The sequence below is a fragment of the Pseudoliparis swirei genome, chromosome 24 (assembly GCF_029220125.1).
Source record: "Pseudoliparis swirei isolate HS2019 ecotype Mariana Trench chromosome 24, NWPU_hadal_v1, whole genome shotgun sequence".
Classification (NCBI taxonomy): Eukaryota; Metazoa; Chordata; class Actinopteri; order Perciformes; family Liparidae; genus Pseudoliparis; species Pseudoliparis swirei.
Window position 1 is genome coordinate 18,482,213 of NC_079411.1, and position 22,179 is coordinate 18,504,391.

The window sequence follows — 22,179 nt, forward strand, 5'->3', positions numbered from 1 at the left end:
TTTTTAACTCGTAAGAAAACACTGTAAACTGTTTTTAATACAAACATAGAAATCGCCATGTATGAATCATTTAATACTTTTTCATTGTGAAGGACAGAATATCCATTGGCTTAAAAGAAAACAAATCAGATAAATTGGCAGCAAACCTGAAGCTCGTGGAATTGATCCCTGTGGCAGCTGTCTCTAATTTGGCCTCGGCTGCTGGTGATTGGCAATCAGTCAGCAGCCGAGGCCGCCCTCATAAAAGCTCCCAGTTGAGGGTGGAGGAGGAAGAGTGAGCAGAGGTGCAGGTTTTGGGGTCTGCTGTGCGTTGTGTGCTGACAAATAAAATATGTCGTTCAACGAAACCTCTTGGTGCCTGGCTGATCCTTGGTGCTGGTGGGGGAAACCCACGGGTAGCGGCGTGAGACCTGCTACAATCCCCTTCTCTAAACTTAGACCGCTTGCTTCGTCTCATCATCCTGAGACGGGATGCGGGTCCTGTGATCCTGTGCGAGCGGGGATGAAAACAACAAAAAAATATGTAAATACTGACACATCTGCACAGAGCTCCATTCCACACGGCATACATACATGCGGTGTCTCACACACACACACACACACACACAAACAAACCTCCTGCTAAGCCTTTAATACAAACAACATGCTCATTCTCACCCGGCATGTTTACCCAGACAGATCAATCCAGCTGATCCAGCAGCAGTGGCGGCCAGACCCTGACCTTAAACTGACCCTGCCAGACAGAGCGCCTGTACGAGGTCATGCTCACTTTACTGCATGTGTGCAGGCCGGGCGCACGTTTGCTTTGTTTGCATGTAACTATCTATACATAAGTAACGTGTGCAATGCAGTGGTCTTCCTCGTGCCTTAACTGGCCCAACGGGGCGGAGCTCGCCGTCGGTGTGGGATCAGTACACGTGAGCATGTGTGTGCATACATTTGAATGTGCGGCCGCATACGTACACGCTGAAGCCGCTGCCCGTGTGTGTGTGTATTTCGGGATTAGCAGCGTGCGTGTCAGCAGCACGGGTTGTAACTCACTCTGACTGCGAGCCGAGGCTCCTGGCAGGGGAAGCCGGGGGTCTGGAAGGTCTCGGCGAGGCTCAAAAGCAGCTCGGCGAGGCTTCGCCGCCGGCGGTTGCGGCCCAGACTCCGTGCCACAATCGAGAGGCAATCAAGAGAAACGCCTCACCGGGAGGCCCTCCGGCGTGGAAAACGGGACAATGTCATCGTGTCTTATTGTTGGCAGCCATCTTCGCTCCGTTTTGCGTCGGACGATTTGTACGCCGGTCGATTTGTACGGCGGTTGCCATTTTCCCCGTGATGAATGGCAGCCAGAGTGCTTCTGCAGTCGCTGCCGGCCTCCCCAGGTCTTAACTCGTACTCCATCTCTGGCTCTTTAACAGTTTCTGAACGGCAATGCATCCCCAAAGCATCTGCAGACTAACAACTTAAAGCGGGCTTTTCCAAAGACTGGGGCTTTTATTAGGCCCGCCAAATAAATGAGCTTTTATTTAATGTTTCTATCTTCTTCTTGAGCCTCATGAGGGAGCCTGATGTTTGTGACTTAAAATATTGAATCTACAATAAAGTATTTAACATTTTTAATAACACATGCATTAAAACAAAGGCATTGTGTTTTAATCAGCCGTTGACTGGTGCGTTGCCGCTCTTGACTAACCAATGGGGACCAGCGACTGGACAGCGTGGAGCTGCTCTCAGATAAAAACTGACATCATCCTTCCAAGCCAATTAGAGACGAATTCCCAAAATGTTTAAGCATTTCCGCTCATTACGGCATTTTCTACAATTGTTTTGTCTTGATTTGTTTACCATATGATCAAAGTACCTAAGCCCTGTGTAACTGCTACAGCCAAATCTGCACATTTTTGGGACGTTATGAACTGAATAGGCTTATTGTAACAGCTCGTAACTCATCTGGCTGCCACTGGACCCGCATATGAATCATATGGCTGTTCCTTAAACCCGCCTCAAATTTCTTAATTCATTTTGGGAGAAAAGAGCCATACAATCTAGAGTTGTATTCTCAACTGAGGTTCATAGTATTTTTCGATTACTACATTTTCCGATGCAACATTCACCTTTTTTATTCAATTATCCATCTAATACTCTGTTAAGGCAAGACACTACAGGCACATTTATGGTTTGCACTGGTCAATTATTACATTGTTGGCTATTTTGCTGCCATAACTTTTAGTCTTGTGAAAAGAAAACACCTAAAATATACAAGGTTCATACGGTCATGGAAAACCTGGAAAGGTCATGGAACCGGGTCTATCGTAAAAACCTTTCGACTCTAAATATGTCAACAAAAGGAAATTATCATTTTGAACCTGCCTTCATCAAATGTTTACATTTGCGAATATATGAATATATTCTATAGGAATTCTACAGGTTTGCATATTAAAAAATAAAATGTCCGGAAACTTATCATACAAAAAAAACCATTTTATTAATAAAACTGGAGAGGTTTCATGGTGATGTCTATGAGTCAGAAAGTTAAACCCGTTCACCCCGGAGTTCCCTTTAATCTGAAGATGCTTGAAGGAAAAAGCTGCTGCCGCCGTGGAGGCCTCGGGCTGCACATGCCAAGCAGCAGGGAAGAGAGGGAAAAGAACGGAGAGCATGAAATACAGACGTGGAGTGGGTGAGGGGGAAGAAGCTGTGTGGCGAGGAGAGAGTGAGAGAGAGAGATGTAGAGAGAGAGAGAGAAATTAGGGGTGCGGACTCTGACCCACTTTTTAAATATGGCCTCCCGACAACCCGATCTGACCACGCCACTGTGTGGTCCTCCGTTCTTTCCATTCCTTACGGATGCGTGACAACCACACGCCTCTTCTCTGGGCTCTCTCTGCAAGTCGGAGCACGTTCGCTCAATGCCACATTAGCGCGGCGGCAGGCTCGGGGTCGGAGCGTCACGGGGTTCTCTCATACCAGCTGTAAAAAAATATAAAGATTTAAAAACACACACACACATCGCTCCTTTTCAGCACGTGTGCTCATCAAATGTGGAGTAGGCCTCGGTCTCAGAAAAAGGGATTTAAAAAAAATATATAGGTCCATGTAATGTTACAAAGTGATTCACAACCGGGTTTGCTCTTATTCTAGTGTTATGAATAAAACATTTCATGCAGCCAAAAAAACCAGAAAAGAACAGTGTGATTCAAAGAAGGAGGCAGAACATTTCTCTTCTGTACCCGTAAGAGAACACTGGGTACAAGCTGAAGTCTTTGGCAGAGGTTGCTGGCATTGGTCTTGTGCTGGTTTGCTGGCAACGAGGACGCCTGTTTGGTTATTTTACGGCCAAGCAGGAGCTGAAGCTACGCCAATTCTTTCCGAAGGAGAAATCAAGATTTTGGCTGTTTGGCAGGGTTAAGTGGGACACTTTTTACTTTTTAATTGCCAGTATTAATACATCACAGTGAAATCATATCAAAGAGACAGTTGTATAGCTGCAGTTCTTATTTTCCAACTACTCAAAAGGAGGATGGCCATGTCTTCACATCCTTTTAGCAACACACCCAGTGTCAGTGTATGTGTCTTGAATATTTAACCCGTCTGCCAGGATAAACACACACACACACACACAAACACACACACACAAACACCTCCTGCCCTGTGTGTGGACATCGTCAGGACTTAGGCGACGGATGCTGAGAATGCTGGGTCCTAAATTAAGCCCACTGCTTCATCAAAAACATCCTGCCTTCCTGCTCGGACCGAGCTTGCCTCGACCTCTCATGAGGGCTCAGCAGGTAAACTAGTGGGAAGAAACACACACACACACACACACACTCACACGTTCACACGTTTTGTTACAGCCTTGCTGAGAAAAAGACAGAAGTGCTGCCTTGTTTTCACGGTTTCCTTTTCTCGTTAGAGATCATCATACGCTGGCTATTTCAAATATCGTCTCGCACTGTGATTCAGTTGCAATAATTGTTCAACAATTGTAATTATTTTCTACTTAATTATAACGTAGCAATCGTCGCTCCCTCGAATTGCCAAATGTACTTCAGGAAGCCCCATGGGCAAATCCCTCAAGACCAAGGGTGCTGTATGGATTCCATACTGCGAATAATGCCGTAGTGCTGAGGCTTTTCATGCAAAGACACACACACACACACATGCATGCACACTTCTAACAGATGTGAAAAGAGCGAGAGCCCCACCATGAACAAGTTCACATCGCTGTGAGAATCGGTTGCATGAGCGTTGCGATGACGAGTTGCAGAGAAGAAGGTGCAACGCCTCCAGCTGAAGAGTTCAACGTCATCGACAGAAAGTCTCGCCGGTCAACGAATCAAGGCGGCGACTCTCGGGTCCGTTTTGATGGAACACCTGCGTGCGTTTACGATAAGTCGTGAGCGTGACCTTTCGCTTTAAATGCAGCATTGTTCCGCCGCGCCGCTCCTCTCGGTTACAGGCGCAGGTTAGAATACTTCTTTCCATGCGCTCACTGGAAAAGATAACTTTTTAAACACACAATGGCGGAGTGACCCACACGCTGTACTGGAGAGGAGAGGAATCGGGTGGGAGGAGAAAGAGGCCAAGAGGGAGGAAGGAGAGCTCTGCACCACTCTGCTCCAGCGCCGCTTCAACTGGTGACCCCATGGCTGTAAATCTGACAGTACAAAACCAGTCCTTACTCTGGGGGGGGGGGGGGGGTTCTCCCTTTTACTTTCCCAGCACTGCACATATCACTCGCAAGACGTGATCGTTAAAAAAAACAAATATCACGTTTTTTTAACAGACAACTTAATTAAGCGCCTTGACTTTCAGGAGGCAAACCTAAGTTGCTAAAACAAGAAGCCATGTTTTACTCTCCCTTTAAACACACATCTTCTCATGTACTCTCCCACTCCAATGTGTTCCTGTGTAAAAGTTGCCAATAAGGGGAACACAAACTGACAGGAGGTGAGAGATAGAGAAGAGAACCTCGCTCATACAGTCTGCTTCCAGGAACTCCGCACTGTGACCGCTCGATTATCTTGATCGTCTGCAATACAACGCAACCCTCTGTGCCCGAGCCACGCCGGCGCCACAAAGAACAAGGCCGTTAACGCGGCGCTCACCAGCTGAAGGGGGTCACATTTGACTGCCAGAGTTCTTGCAAACAGCCCCGACTTGCTTTGACAACCAAAGTGGACGCTGACGTTGAAAAGAGTCCCATAATGTCACTGAAGGCGCCAGTATCTGTGGCAGTGTGACAAAGTCCTCACGAATATGTCGCCGTAACGCAACGCGGTGCCAATACAATGCTGTTTGCTTCTAGATTCAGCCCGCATACAAATGGGATGTTTGCCTACCAAATTGCCTGCAACATGAGCTACCGGACTGAGAGGGTGGCCCGTGTTGCCAAACCTTTCCTGAGTTGCTGTTTTGGGTGCTCCCCAATCTAAATGAAGTAAGTCAGAGGCCCTTCTCCGTTGGGCTGGTATTAACGGATGAAGCGTCATATCATATTATATTGAGCCAAAGTTCTGTGTCCAACGAGCCATTTTTTATTCCCACAGCTAGTGATCTTCGATCATTTCTCCAGCTGCGAGAAATGATCCACCGGTAATGTGTCGGCTGCCCTTCATGTAAATGCTCCAGTTTCCCGAACAGAGGCTGAGCCCAGAGCTTTCTATTCTTTCCGTGTTCATCCGACTGATGGCGAGGTGGACGCTGCCAGGCTGCCGGTTAATACCTCGGAGGGCAAATGAAAACAGCTTGATTTGGTCTCACCGAGATCTTGCAAAGATTATTTAGTGATCTTTGCAGCCAGAAAATGAGTGAATCCGAGGCGACTATCAATAACAGTTAAATGAGATCATGTTTTAGAAATGTAATGTCAGAAAAAGGTTAATATAAGAGGGCAGGAAAGTGCTCACTGGTAACACAAACTGTATGTATGAAGTCCCAATGAAAGTATAAATGGTGGTCACATGGTTCAGCTGGTGTCTCGTGTCTCACATGTATGATAGGATGAAACTACTACTGATATATATATTTTTATATGCACTACCGTTCAAAAGTTTGGGATCACTTAGAAAGTCCTTATTTTTCAAAGAAAAGCACTGGTTTTTTCAATGAAGATAACATTAAATCAATCAGAAATACACTCTATACATTGTTAATGTGGTAAATGACTATTCTAGGTGGAAACGTCTGGTTTCTAATGAAATATCTCCATAGGTGTATAGAGGCCCATTTCCAGCAACTATCACTCCAGTGTTCAAATGGTACATTGTGTTTGCTAATCGCCTTAGAAGACTAATGGATGATTATAAAACCCTTGAAAACCCTTGTGCAATTATGTTAGCACAGCTGAAAAAATATATATAAGCTATACAACTGGCCTTCCTTTGAGCTAGTTGATTATCTGGAGCATCACATTTGTGGGTTCGATAAGACTCTCAAAATGGCCAGAAAAAAAGAAGTTTCCTGTGAAACTCGCCAGTCTATTCTTGTTCTTAGAAATGAAGGCTATTCCATGCGAGAAATTGCAAATAAACTGAAAATTTCCTACAGCGGTGTGTACTACTCCCTTCAGAGAACAGCACAAACGGGCTCTAACCAGAGCAGAAAGAGAAGTGGGAGGCCCCGGTGCACAACTCAGCAAGAAGACAAGTACATTAGAGTCTCTAGTTTGAGAAATAGACGCCTCACAGGTCCTCAACTGGCAGCTTCTTTAAATGGTACCCGCAAAATGCCAGTGTCAACGTCGACAGTGAAGAGGCGACTCCGGGATGCTGGCCTTCTAGGCAGAGTGGCAAAGAAAAAGCCATATCTGAGACTGGCCAATAAAAAAGAAAAGATTGGTATGGGCAAAAGAACACAGGCATTGGACAGAGGAAGATTGGAAAAAGGTGTTATGGACAGATGAATCCAAGTTTGAGGTGTTTGGATCACACAGAAGAACATCTGTGAGACGCAGAACAGGTGCTGGAAGAGTGCCTGACACAATCTGTCAAGCATGGTGGAGGTAATGTGATGGTCTGGGGCTGCTTTGGTGCTGGTAAAGTGGGAGATTTGTACCAGGTAAAAGGGATTTTAAATAAGGAAGGCTATCACTCCATTTTGCAACGCCATGCCATACCCTGTGGGCAGCGCTTGATTGGAGCCAATTTCCTCCTCCAACAGGACAATGACCCAAAGCACACCTCCACATTGTGCAAGAACTATTTCGGGAAGAAGCAGGCAGCTGGTATGCTGTCTGTAATGGAGTGGCCAGCACAGTCACCAGATCTCAACCCCATTGAGCTGTTGTGGGAGCAGCTTGACCGTATGGTCCGCAAGAAGTGCCCATCAAGCCAATCCAACTTGTGGCAGGTGCTTCAGGAAGCGTGGGGTGAAATTTCAACAGATTACCTCAACAAATTAGCAGCTAGAATGCCAAAGGTCTGCAATGCTGTAATTGCTGCAAAAGGAGCATTCTTTGACGAAAGCAAAGTTTGAAGAAAAAAATTAATACTTCAAATACAAATCATTATTTCTAACCTTGTCAATGTCCTGACTATATTTTCTATACATTTTGCAACTCATTTGATAAATAAAAGTGTGAGTTTTCATGGAAAACACGAAATTGTCTGGGTGATCCCAAACTTTTGAACGGTAGTGTATATATATATATATATATATATATATATATATAACTTAGGGGGCGGCTGTAGCTCAGTGGGGTAAGGGGGTCGTCCTGCAACCCCAAGGTTGTCGGTTCGATCCCGGCTCTCCCCATTAGTAGCAAGTCGAAGTGTCCTTGAGCAAGGCACTGAACCCCCAGTTGCTTCCCGGGCGCATCACTGCAGCCCACTGCTCCTTAATAACTAAGGATGGGTTAAATGCAGAGAACTAATTTCCCCTTGGGGATTAATAAAGTATATATCTTATCTTATCTTAATTAATACAGGCAGATGAGATACACTTGGTATTCAGCGATATTATATCTGATTTAATTTAGATATAAATTCAAGTGTGACTCAACTGCCTGCATTAATAAAGTAGTTATCTTCAGGTATAATGTTAGAAATGGCTTGGATTATTTGGATGTCAGTGCGCTTGTTGAGGATGATGAGTTCGATTATATATTTGTTCTAGCCGCGCCTCTATTGGACTGGATTATTTTACCTGAGAATGTGCGGTCGCTGGTGAAATCTACACAACTGCAAACTCACACGAAGGTTTTGAGGATTTACATTTGTGTTAGTCCCCCAGGTTCTGTAATAGCTCTTTGGACTCTGTCTGCTTTGCAACACGTTCTACTGGAGAAGAGGGGATGATGGAGGGATGGGTGGGTGCAGGGGGGACGATGGAGAGATGGGGACTGCCGAAGTTGAGCGAAGCTTCTCCTCCAAACATCCATCACCCTCTAACCCCCATCCTCCCATTCAGCCTTGGGGGAAGGGGGAGTGTTGATTCTATCACGCAGACGTTCCTGTATAACAAGTTGATTTATAAAGACTCGACTGTAGCTGTTGCTAAGGCGCTGCTGACAAGATAAGGGCTCGCTTGCTTAATAGAGCCAAAGGGCTGTTTGACAATGAAGTGCACGGGGAGTCTCGAATATCGTCACATGCGAGCAAACGGAGAGAACGAGAGCTCAGACCGAGATGCAAGTGGTCAGGCTCGCTGTTTCCAGTCTTTATGCTAAGCTACGCTAACAGGGTGCTCGCGGTAGTTTCATATACTACATATTAACCTGAGAGGGATCTCTTCAAAGTCGTTTTGTGTACAGGATTCCTTCATAAAACCGGGCTTTTATTTTGAAATATTTGCAGATGCAGATGCACGGCTCCATAAATAAAAAATAAAGAGTATCTGCGTTTAATTGTGCATTGGTATTATTTACAAATGAGCAAACCTCTTGAAATGTGTCTGTCTAAAATGTATATTCACTTTAGACAGAAAAAGATTAAGAGCAAGTTTTACTGTAATGTATTAAAATTAAATAAAATGAAACCTTTGTGAAAGGCTAAAACTCTTTGCGGAAAAAAGGGCTGGAAGCAGCAACGCCGTCTGCACCGTACACATATACAAACATTTACCATCGTCAAAAGTGACATGACATCCGCCATAACACACATGTGTACACACTGTTCCACCGTATATCCATACTGTCTGTCCGTACATCATGTTTACATTCCCACGTCCACACTGCCCAATACCCCCCCCCCCCTTAAATGTGCCGAGGGGACGAGTAGCCAAGTATAACAAGAAAACACAAGGTCATAAAGGAGGAAAAATAAAACGCTGTCAACCCAAGTATGGAGCTTCATTAATCTGTATGTGAATATTTGGGATGCAGATGTATAATACATTTTCTTTTTTCTAAAAACGTTTTGGCTCTTGAGTCGTTCTCCACGAGGAATGAGAGTCAAGTTCCAAGAAGGCGCATTACCGGGATCAAGGTCGACGCAAGCCCGTCTGTCTCATTGTAGCTACCATCACTCTGATGCAAACATAAGACAGCTCTTCTTTCAACACTTAACCAGACACACACACACACACACAGAGGCAACTTAGTCATGGCCACATCAGTTGCAAAGGTTACAGTTATAAAAGCAATACAGATGCTGATATTCCACAGACCTCTAGCTGCATGTGTGCTCTGCAGAGCCACAGTACTTGCCTACAACACTATATAAAAACACGTCCGCACAATCGCCCTTTCTTCTTCTGGAAACCAACTGGCTGAATCACGTTGCGCTATGACCAATGATTTAGCCAACCTCCCCCCTCCAAACAAAATTCTGCAATTGATATTTCCCAAGTGGCTTGAATAAGTTCCATTGACAGCCTTTGATAGAATCGGAAAACCTCTTTTCGCTAATGAAAGGTAGTTGGGGAAGCTGGGTTTTCCCTTTTCGAAAAATAATTTAATAAAAATCCTCCGAGCCAAGCTTGGCACAGAGGACGGCCCTCTGGACGGAGGATGTTGGCTCGAGCCGGTCGATGGGACTTCAACAGAGCCACAGCGAGGAGAAGAAAAGATCAGAGCAGCCATGAGGCTGCCGTACCCCCAATTAGCTGAAAATGTGTACTGCACCCCCTTGTTTGCTGCAAATGTCACAAATAAAAGACATTTGGACAAACCGGTTTGTTTTGCTTTAACTTTTTTTTTTTAAAGAAACACCCGACTGAAACGGGCTCGCCATTAGCCCTCTTAGCTCACAAAAAACGTTTCCACTGTGACGGATCAGACGCTCACCGCCGCAGGTTTGTTTGGTGACTTTGGGCAGTTGAACCGCTTCTTTGGCAACTTTTGACCCGCTGCCAAAACAAACACCTGCTTTTCCTCACTCCCATGCACTTGACCACTCACTTGCTGACTCAGCACACCGGCGTGACTGTAGCCGCGGCATCGAGCAGACATCTGTCCATCGCCCTGCAGAGAGAGAACGCAAAGAGGACGTGGCGACGAGGTCTGCCAGCATGCATCGTTGACCCCAAATACTGGAAACCCGGCGTGGCTCAGTTTGTGGTTGTCAGTTGATAAGAGGAGATGAGGAGGAATGACTTTTCAAAAATATGTCGGGCGAACTCAAACGAAGGCAGTGGAGCATTTTCTCAACTGTGTCTGCTCACAATATTGCACAAACTCACACAATACAAACGTAATCACAAAGACAAACAGTCTGGAGGCCCGGCTACCAACTGATCTAAACGCAGGCCGCCGCGGAAAAGCTCCACAGCCGCGAGCAGTTTGACGTTCCAGATGAAAAGCAAACAGCGTGATGAGAGGTCGAGGGTTAAAGTGTGTGGACGTGCGAATGTGTGACTGAGTACACATTGGTGTGCACACAGTGCTGATCCCCAAGTCAAACGAGTTAATTTCAACAGAGGCACACCTTCTACACCTGTAGTCTTGTGTAACGTTTTTGTTTAACCTTTTTAATGCAGCGTCATCATTATGCTCTCCGGGCCGCGGTGTCTGTCGGCGGCTTATATCGCACCCCGACGCAGCAAACAACTTATTATTTTGTGCGGCCAGTTATTGCTGCGACCTCTCTTGTTTGCGGTGACACACTTTCTCAATACACCTTTTTAATCGTCTGTTTTCCTCTGCCTTCGACTGACTCCTCACTCACTACTCTGAATGGCGATGCACTCAGCTGTGTTATCACAGCTGAGTGCATCGCCGACTCAGAGCCACTGATAAACGCAGGCGACCTGCACTCAGTACTGTCCCTGAACACGGACGCAGGTGGAGCACTGAAGCAGCTGCTGTGCTAACAGGCTGGTTTTGCTAAGCAGACTGTGTAGAATAACATTTTGTAATTATTACTAAATAAATTAAACTCTTTCCAATTTTCAAACAGCTTTTTTATCACGCCAATATTCCACATCCAGTCCAAACAGGTTATGTATGAACGAGCTAACGTTAGCTTTGTCAATTCCGTTAGCTACGCAACAGCTACATAACTATTGGTAAAAGTATCTACAAACAACTGATTTCACGTTAATGCAACCCATTTTTTGATTCCGGGATTCTTAAATCTCCACTTGGTAACCACATATAAACAATTATCACGAGAATATATCCAAAGAACTAATGCAACAAGCCACACAGGCAGTGGACATCAAACAGCTTCACATTCCTTCAGCTAAAGGGATTACCAAAACCAAGATTACCATCACAGATATATTGATATATGGATATATTGCGTGTTGCCCTCCTCGCTATAATTTGCTGCAGTCATACCAAAGCAAGCTCAAGCTGATGGAGGGGTCGACAGAGGGAAGCTCTGCTCCGATTTTTCTTGCACTCTTTTGTCTGCAGTGTTTGCTCTGGATCTGAGTGGTTCTTCTGGTGTCGGAGCTCTATCAGCCCACACCCTGAAGGCAACCTTCAGGGGGGGCTGAAGTAGTCTTATGGCGTGAGTTCCTTTCACCTGTTGAGTCATACCACTGCGGTGTACTTAATGCAAAAAAAATTGTTGTTGATTTTAAAGGTTTAAAAAGTTGGGAGAATCAGGTGTATAGGACACACACATATGACGTAGACCTGGCGGACATGTGTGTTTTTATACAGTCTGCTGACTGCATCCTCCCCCCCCCCCCCGAGCTGTGGTTTAAAGCTGGAATCGCCACCACTCACGTTCAAGGACATGTGCAGCTTGAGCCGCTGAGTGTCAGGCAGATTAAGAGAAGCCATGGTGCAGTTCTGGCCTGTAGCCCATTCACCCGTTGATGATTCTCTGTGTTGTCATCACTCAAGACAACTCTGTCATCTGCAGGCTCGCTGTATTGGCACATTTATCACCGTGAAGATGGATCAACGCAGCCATGAAAGGGACGTTTTGTCCATCCAGCTTCGGGAGAAGGAAGCTGCTGGACTTGAGATGTCTGTTCTCGGGGAACTGCAGGCGCACGCTCATGAAGCCATTTTCAGTACTTTTGAAAGTTCCTTTGATGACAAATGTTGACAGTATTGCCTAATTCGGAGAAAGAGCAGAGAGGCCTGCACCGACTTGCTGTAATTTAAAACCCAAACGTAAGCAGACGGGGACCGCTATGTTTCAGAATGCCTCAATATTTACACGCGATAATACTTATCCATCTTGATTAAAAACAGGACCTGAGCCAGGTTTCTATAAAAACTGTAGCAGCCTGGCCTGCTTGGCCTGTGATTCGACTGTCTCACACCCAGAATGACCCGTGTCACAGCTCTCACAGCCACCGATGAAATTCAAATGGCTTTTGTGAGGTAGTGATGCTGATTCTTCAGCATGCACTCGGCAGTCACGCGCAGGCTGCGGAAAGCCAGGTGACGGAGACATTTGTGGGAGTGGGAGGTCTTGATGGAAGAAGAACAAAAGTCAGTTTGTGCCTCATGACGCCCTGAGATGCTCAAACTGGAAAGGATCGGCTTTAATGAAAAAATAGAAAAATAAATTATTTGACCGCCTGCTCACCCTGATCGCCATCTTCACTCGGTTCCTCGGTTGGTAAAAGCGAGGTGTCGGCGCCTCGGGCAGGGAGGACGGCTGGGTGGAGGCCGAGTAGCAGCCGCAAGGGGAAGCACATCGTCAGTCCTGTGATATTCGTATGAGAGTCCACATGCTATGATGAGTAATTTCTCCCTCCCTTCCTTTCTCCCTCCCTCCCTCCATCGCCATGTGGTTCATGGCCCTGAGTCATTGTCCACACTTTCCCTCACTCCCTTGTCTGTCTGCCTCTGTCCCCCCGATGAGTGGAGCATTCTTCCTTCCTCCCTTCAGCGGCGGCCGTCCCCACAAGGAAACTCGACAGAGTGACCTACCTATGATGACTCACTCACTCACTCACTCACTCCCCGACATCGAGCGTTCTACCCCACACCGCCCACTCTCCCGCCGTGACAGCCCACCTCGCCACACCTGGACCCCAGTCCCCCCCGCAGCCTGCTTGTGTCTCTCTCTTGCCTGTATCGCTGCATGTCCTTTGTTTTCTTTTCTTCCTCTCCTGTCTGCCCTGTTGTCATTCGCCAAATCTATCTGTGCCCTGCCGTCTTGTCTCATTGTTTCCATGTCTTCATGCGCCCATCTGCCCGCCTGTCTCTTTAGCGGCCTGCACTGTGAGTCTGCCTTCGCTGCTTGCCAGCTTGCCTTATTTCTCAGTATACCTGCCTATCTCTCTCTCTCTCTCTCTCTCTGTCAGTCTCTTTGTCTGTCCCTTGGCACCTGATTGCAAAGTCAAAATACCAAAGGACAAGTAGTGTTGAGTCCCCCGTCTGCATGTTAAACTACTAGGATTTGACAGCGCAGTTCACAAGTCTGCCAAAAGGGAAACATTGGTATTGTTAGTGCGTTGCTCATTCAGCCTGTGTGGTTCAGATAGAGTTGTGCGACGAAGGTTACTGTTCGCTCGATTGAGCCCCCCCCCCCCCCTCCACACACGCACACACACACACACACACATGCTCTGTGATCAAATAAGCGCTTCTACGCTCTCTGAATGTTACACGTGTGGTCATAACATACAGCATACATTGACCTGTGCCCCCCCCAGCTCGACAGGTTGTCGTGTGCACCCCTGCTCACAGATACCTCTGCATGTTGCAAACAGGAGATTTGTTGATCATTGCAAGAGCAATAAGGATTTTTAGGGGCATTATGACTGGGTTAATAAAACACAGCTGCCCCTAAAAGTCCCTCACTTTTCTTGCTGCCTTTTCTCTCCCCCTGCCTCCCTCGCTTAATCTGTCTCTCTGTCTCATTCCAAACTTTCGAGATCAAACTACAACATTTTGCTGGCTCGGTGCATTGCTTTGGTGTCTGTTCGCTCAGTCGCAGGGCTGAAGAAATGCAACAACTTAGAGCAACACTGGGGGGCGGTTCGGGTTTTATATTTCACAAAAGGCGAGCACGCTTTACAGTATTTATGAATTGTATATCTATAATGTCCGAGTTTTATTAGGATTTTCAAAGGGGGTTGAATCAACACAGAGAAGGAAAGCTCTTGTGTGTTCAGCGTACACGGAAAAGGGTAAACACAATGTGAAGAGGTTTTGTATAGGATGCTCATAATAACAAATAGCCATACTGAGAGCTGAGTGAACCCAGTGACCGGGAGCGCCGAACAACCTGTCGGGAAAAAAACCTTCTATTTAAAGTAAGCTAACAACCCTGAAAACAAATGGTGCGAGGAGAGAATATGAGACAGCCGTGGTGGAAAAAAAAGATGTAAGCAACGCTGCGTAGCGAGATGAGCCCGGTTGGGCCTTTTTAAACAATATGAAATGCCACTGGGAGAGGATTGGCAGACGGGAGCAGCCCACACTGTTTAATATCCCAACTTTAATCAGTGCTCCTGGTGACTCTCCCAGAGCTCACCAAGAGCCGTGCTGCTTATTCAAAGCAGGCTCGTTCCACCAGGCCTCCCTTACTAGGCCCTCGGCTCTCGTCTTCTCCTGCGGCATATATGGAGCGCTTTTGGCCCGAGGGGTTTTAACTGCTTTCTGCGAAGGTGCTGTCGAGCTTCACTGGGCCACACTGGAGGGGAAACCAGGGGCCTCTTTTAATCTCTATTTAATTTAATTTTAGTTGATTTATTTTGTATCATCTGATAACTAGGATGAAATGTTTCCTACGTGTGTAACAATCGCAAATAATAGAATTAGAACTTGAGGAGTTGGATGAAGTCCCGAGCAACTCCTTGCAGACGTAACAAGTAACAGCCGGCGTGGAGAAACGGATGACCTGCCACTGACATAAACGGCCCGCAAATAACGTATGATCAGACGCTTAAGTTTTGAATAAGACTGATGTACATGATTAACGTGACCGCTTCCCACCCACTGCGGCGGTGCCCAGAAGGGAGTCCGTGTCACGCGTTTTTAGGTGCGTTTTAATAAACTCTGAGGTCTCGTTGGTTTTCTTAAAATTAAAAATCCCATGCTTCAGCAAATGTCTTACCTATGTGTCACTTGCAGCATGGAGATGCCATGGTGACCCTGCGCTCTATTAATTACGTAAAGCATCTCGTGTCAGGATGCTAAATTCATTAGCGAGGCATCTACGGCATACTAGGGTCAGGACGGATATAGAAACGGGCCTCCGAAACAATTTCTTCCCCACTTCACACTCTTGTTCAACGAAATGGAGTTTGACACTCTGGGTTTTTTATTCCCTTCAGTGTGTTTATGTCGAGTTTGGAGCACTCAGACATAAATAGTTAAATGTTGGACTAAATGGCCTGTCTAAAATTTAAGGAGGGTGCTTGTAACGCAGCCAATCGTAAGTTGTATTCATGTCTTTTCAATGAAGAAGATTTTCACTTTGAATTTAGCTTTTCTCATTTTAGTCTATTTTTGACTAGGCTATAATGGAATAGGATTTGATGAAAACAAATATTAATCAAATACTGCACTTCGTTTTTCTGGAGAAGTGGGCATGTGAACGTTGTTCGTCGTTGGAACAAGAAACGCCCTCTGCTCCGCTTTTCTGACTCGCTGAAGAAGCATGCTTCTCCTTCACAATGCTGCAAAGTTCAAGTTCAAGACCACTACAAAAGATTTTCACTCACTATTAAGCACAGACATTCACTGGTTGTCCCATCTGAACTACAAGATCATTAATTTATATATATATATATATAACGGTACCCAACAAGAGGACATATATATATATATATATATGTCCTCTTGTTGGGTACCGTTCTCATACATTGGAATACTTTTGTATAATAGTTGGACGTCATTACTTGTTAAATTGGGTTTTGTGGTACTATTAGTGCTCTGTGGTGACCTTGTTGGGCCTATTTTACGGTTTGTCTCGATGGTATCGCCATAATATCCCCCAACAAAAAGAAATATTAGATCCTATTACACGTCAGCAGTTTGTTTACTGAACTATCGGGCTTCATAGTGAGACTTTATCTCCTGTGCTCCAATGAAGAAAAACTATTTATATTCCACGGAAGACTCCCCATCTGTTCCCTATTGCTTGTTCTTAATATGCAGCAGACGTGTAGACTGTGTCAACTGAAACTTGTTGGTCACATGAGCCAGAAACTGGGACTTTGTAGGCCAGTTGAACAAATGTAGGACTCACCTTGCCCGCAAAGACCCAGCCTCTGACCCACACCCTTATCATCATCACCACCCATCACCATTCCCATGGACTCATGTGGGGGAAGCTACTAAATGTCCACCACTTGATCCTGGAAATATCTCTTTTTTTTCTACCACACGTTTTTACTTCCAGGCGAAATAATGAAGGAATGCGAAAAGGAGGAAGGGGGAGGAGGAGGGGTTAAAATATCCCTGCGATCTGTCCGATACGTACCCATTGAACCCGCTGAAGGAGGTGATGCTGAGCCCGGTTGGTGTGTCAACCGTACCGGCGTGCCGCGCAGGTGTCGGGCATCCCGGCAAAGCCACGCGGGGACTTCGCGTGAAAAAGCGTCGGCTGCTCGGAGAAGACCGCGAGCGAAGTTGGAACTTAGAGCGTCCATCCACTGGCAGCTCCGGCTCCGCCGCCGCCCCGGTAATATGTGATCGCTCGGTGTGGCACGCATCCCAGATTGAGCAAGGTGATCCTTTTGGGGGTTGGGGAGGGAGGGAGGGGGGGGGGTTGTAAGAAGTCGGACAGTCGCCCCCCCCCCCTCCTCCCTCCCAGGCCTATAGCTTTACCCCTCTGTCCGAGGGAGGGAAACGCAACATGCAGACGCAACAGTGTCGCGCCTTGTGCCAGTCTCCCCCCCCCCTCCCCCTCCCCTCTCAGTCCCCCTTCCCTCCTCCTCCCGCCCCTTCTCCCTTAAAAAAAAAAGGGGGTGGGGGGTAGCCCGCTGTCGCCACTGGCCATGCTGCACAGCCTCCATATCACGAGCAGGATATTCCCAAACAGCTGGAAGGAGCAGATATACGGAGCTGCGCCCTCGTGTTGGGCCCTCCCCAAAATGGACCGGCGCTATGTGGTAACCTGGTTATTTTCAGCGCGTCACTGGCTCGTCTCCACTTATAGGTTTCCATCAGGCAGCGCAGAGATGTGACCCCGCCCCCCCCCCTCCCCAGTATTTCCAATTATCCTGTCAGAGGACTTTAAAAAAATATAAGACAAAATAACGACCAAAAAGCGCAGCACTGAGTAATGTCCGAGTGCGCGCACGCGTGTGTGTGCGGTTGCCTGTAAAGTGCACACATTCCCGCGGTGTGTCAACTCGTCCCTCGTCCCTCATGCGCCGCCGCGGCTCCGTCTGCGCCGCTCTGTAAGGTGTTCCACTCTTTTGTACTGATGCTGTCCGGGCGGCTGCATCCAGCCCAGGTTCATCGCACCTCTCTTGTTACCTCCCTGAACTCAGCAACATGTGAGCGCGCTGCGACCCCTGGCGGCAGCGGCGCGCCACGACACACTTCATCACACGTGTCCAACAAAAAACAAAAAAAGAATATATATATTATATATTATATATACAGGACTGTCTCAGAAAATTAGAATATTGTGATAAAGTTCTTTATTTTCTGTAATGCAATTAAAAAAACAAAAATGTCATGCATTCTGGATTCATTACAAATCAACTGAAATATTGCAAGCCTTTTATTCTTTTAATATTGCTGATTATGGCTTACAGCTTAAGAAAACTCTAAAATCCTATCTCATAAAATTTGAATATTTCCTCAGACCAAGTAAAAAAAAGATTTATAACAGCAAAACAAAATCAAACATTTGAAAATGTGTTTCCAGGTGTTTCGAGTTAATTAGACGATTCAAGTGATTTGTTTAATACCCTACTAGTATACTTTTTCATGATATTCTAATATTTAGAGATAGGATATTTGAGTTTTCTTAAACTGTAAGCCATAATCAGCAATATTAAAAGAATAAAAGGCTTGCAATATTTCAGTTGATTTGTAATTAATCCAGAATGCATGACATTTTTGTTTTTTTAATTGCATTACAGAAAATAAAGAACTTTATCACAATATTCTAATTTTCTGAGACAGTCCTGTATACAAACAAAATACAACATTTCAAATATAAATATATATATAAATTTGTTTAATGTTGTATTTTGTTTGTATATATATAATAAATATATATATATATAGAATATATTTATATATTCTTTATATATATATTTATATTTGAAATACAACATTTCAAATATATATATATATATATATATATTAAATGTTGTATTTTGTTTGTATATATATTATATATATATATATATATGTTGTATTTTGTTTGTATATATATATATATATATATTAGAGATTACTGAGTGTGATGACGTGCAGCGCTCAGCACGTCAGCGCGCGACGGCTGGATTATTTTCAGTTAAATAAATGACTGAATAGAAAACAGATTAGCACTTCAGTGGCACTTGAGTGACACTTACTTCTGATATGTTTGTAGTTTGGCTTTCTTGAAGAAATGTTACTTTCTTGATTCTTGTTGTTCTGAGTTTGTACTGATGGTAGAATGCAAGTCAACCATGAGTACAATTATTTTTTTGGATAAAAGCGTCAGCTAAAGGACATTTAATGTAACCAGCAGCTTCTCCCCAGGATCTAAGGTGTCTATATTATGATATTATCATATGTGACGTTATAAACTAAAATGATGTTTTGCTTTATTTTCTATTATAATAAAATATTGTCCTTTTTAAAAATCTTCCTTCATTGTCATACTTCACGTTTGACACTTTGCGTTTCTATTGTGTTCTGTTCTATTCTCGAGGTCGCGCTCCACTTTCAATGCGGATGGTGACTCTCCTCAGTCAGCTGCTGGGTGAAACTCACCGTAACGCCGGAAACTGGGCGGTTTAATTTTAAGAATAAAATTAATCACTTCCTGCTTTCCGCTAAATGACCCGCTGCTTCTCCAAATAACTTATTCCCCTTGACACGTGCTGTGTTTCGGCGCCACGTTCCTGCGCTCGTGCACATTTCCTTTAACTTTGGAAATTTCTGAAACTAAGATGTCATGTTATTGAATTCAGCGCTTTATTTGTTAAAGCTGTTGACCGGAAGAGATGTGTTGGACTGAAGACTAACTTGACGTCGAATAGCAACGTCCGATTTTCCAACAGTCGGTAATAAAACCGTCTTTTTCCAAAACAACACACAACACCACGCCGGCAACAGCAGGACGGATGTGCATCATCATCATCTTCATCTTCATCATCTCACTATCGTCTGACACCCGCGGGTGAGTCTCGAGTCCGTCAATATGAATGTCATCGCAGTTTGGTCTCGGTGTCCAACATAAAGCCCGTGCCATAACGAGGCTGTAACGTCACATCACGAAATCAGTGATCCGTATTGGAGCAACTTTATTGATACTGGGATGACGTCAGCGTTGAGGGAGAGAGCGTGAGTAAAGACCCGCTGTGTTTAAGGCAGAAATATACTGAAAGTTATTGCATCTGGAAGCAGGGCCATAAACACATAGTGCATTACTTAAAAATGGCAAGCAACAAGTCTACCATCAAACTTATTTTAAAAAAAAAATTTATTACAAAAAAAGTAAAGGCCTCTAGAATAACAGCTTTAAGTAAAACACAATTGCTTGTGATGCCAGCGGCGGCCCCCGGCTGTCTGTGGGCCAAGGGGGCAGACAACATAAACACATGTTAAAAACATATCTGGTCATTTTCATTTCCTAAACAAACGCAATGTACGATCGCCATTCATATTCAATTCAATGTTATAAGTCGACTAAAATTATCAGAACAATATAAATTTGCACAAGGAATTCTGCAAAAGTATTTGACGAAACCAAATGCAACCACCTGTGACCAGGGATGGATTAACGAACGGGCCTACCGGGCCCAGGCCCAGGGGCCCATGAGCTCACGGGGCCCCTGGGCCAGAGCCTCCGCGCGTGACGTCGCTGTTATTAACATTGTATTGATATGAATATGATGATATGACACGATGCGCCGTAGCCGGTATATGCTAGGCTTAAGTCATTCATGTCAGTAACAGGGCCCCAATAGTCCTACTCAGGGATGGATTACCGAACGAGCCTACCGGCACCAGGGGCCCATGAGCTCAGGGGGCCCCTAAGCCAGAGCCTCTGCGTGAAGTCGCTTTTATTTAATTCGCGTTATGTTGTCTGCTCAGCTCCGGTATCGTTGTTCCATACGAACTGTTTTGTTAGCGATGGTTTTTTTTGCGGGGGGGGGGGGCTTGACACGTCCAGGCCCAGGGGCCCGTGGTTTCTTAATCCGTCCATGCCTGTGACCACTGCGTTAGAGGGCACTTTATCGCATTTAATAAAAGTGGACTTCCTCATCATATTTCTTCTAATAAAATTGTCCATAGGTCTACTGTATGGTTGAACTCAATCAAATGTCAACTTTAAAATGACTCCGATCACAGAGGAAGATTTAGTGGTCGGCTTGTGTTTGTAGAAGTGTACCTGCGACTGCCCCCTCTATCTCTCTCTCTCTGTGCAGTGCAGCAGGGCCAGTAAGCGGCTGGCGTCCGGCTGCGGGCGGCCCTCTCAATGGTCTCTCCCACCATGAAAGCGTTGGTGGATGCCGCATGGGTGGTGTGGAGCATCGGGGCCTCCGTCTATGACTACATCCACACCAACGCCATGGAGGAGCGTATCCACGCCCTGGAGGACGTCATCACCGTCCACCAATGTGCGATTGGACTTCTGTCTGCGGGCGTGTTAGTCCTCTTCACCTACATCCTCTTGAAGAAGCTCTGAGGACACTGAAATGCCGACCTGACATTTTTTTGTAACACATTTTCATATTTTCTCAGTTTGGATACAAAAAGAGCGTTGACACAGACGCACCGTTATAGCAGCAGTAAACTGGTCATTTGCATAATAGTCCAAGTTCCTTAATATATCAGCGCACCAGAATACACTGTATAGTATTCAAACTCCATTTACACGAAGAAGCTGATTAAATGTGGTTTTGGTAATTCTCCAATTTGCTAAAGGGATCATTGTCAAAACTAATTCTGCCTTTAAAGTACGTGTTTGTTTTGTTTTTTAGGCTCTCTATGTCGTTTTTATGTTCGCACTACTTTCCTCAAAGCCTGACTGAGATCAGGAAAAGCTTATTCCCCTGAAACTAGTATCTTGAGTGTTGAGGAACTTTTTATTATCTCAACGGTCATTTTTAGAAATGTAATTATCCGTTCCATTCATGTGAACGAGACACACGATTAGTTTAGTGGGCAAAATTCTAAGTTACTGTGCCCTAAAATAAAATGTGTTTTTGGGCCATAACTGAAGAATTGATATGACAATTATGTTAATTTACACAGTCTCCCAAGATAAAATTAAATTTCTGAAACATGGATGTAAACTGTTACTTGACTGGTTGGTGGAGGCAGACAACCACAAGGAGGAAGAAAACTGGTAAAACTGTTTTATGGGTGTATTATTAATTATTATATTCATTTGTATAATGCTTTTTAAACAAACCTCTTTTATACCTCGTAGTAGTTGATATATATTTATGGAGGTGCCACTGCTGGCTTAAAGTGTCCTTAAAAACTAATTGTAAATATATATACATATATGCGTATAATATATATTTTAACTTATTTTTGTTGCTGGCCATTGAACTATCTCAGAGTGCTACTGCTGCTTGATATTTATGGATGTTTTTTTAAGGCAGCGCGTTGTACAGTGACTCTTGGTACCGACTACCAACAAGTGGATTGTTGTGTGAAATAAAAATGTTTTGAATTTTTTCTTTTAGTAACTTAAATTAACTGCA

At 44.9% G+C, this 22,179-nt stretch overlaps 2 long non-coding RNA genes across 2 annotated transcripts; one reads left to right on the forward strand and one right to left on the reverse strand.

Moving 5' to 3' along the window:
• Positions 1–2,092: 2,092 nt before the first annotated feature.
• On the reverse strand, positions 2,093–17,138 carry LOC130189861 (uncharacterized). The gene is made up of 3 exons (XR_008830869.1): positions 16,773–17,138; positions 12,921–13,040; positions 2,093–2,958 (listed from the first exon to the last, which is right to left on the reverse strand). It is a non-coding gene; the product is annotated as an uncharacterized LOC130189861 (long non-coding RNA).
• Positions 17,139–19,327: 2,189 nt separating this feature from the next.
• On the forward strand, positions 19,328–22,153 carry LOC130189863 (uncharacterized). The gene is made up of 2 exons (XR_008830871.1): positions 19,328–19,640; positions 20,893–22,153. It is a non-coding gene; the product is annotated as an uncharacterized LOC130189863 (long non-coding RNA).
• Positions 22,154–22,179: the final 26 nt, after the last annotated feature.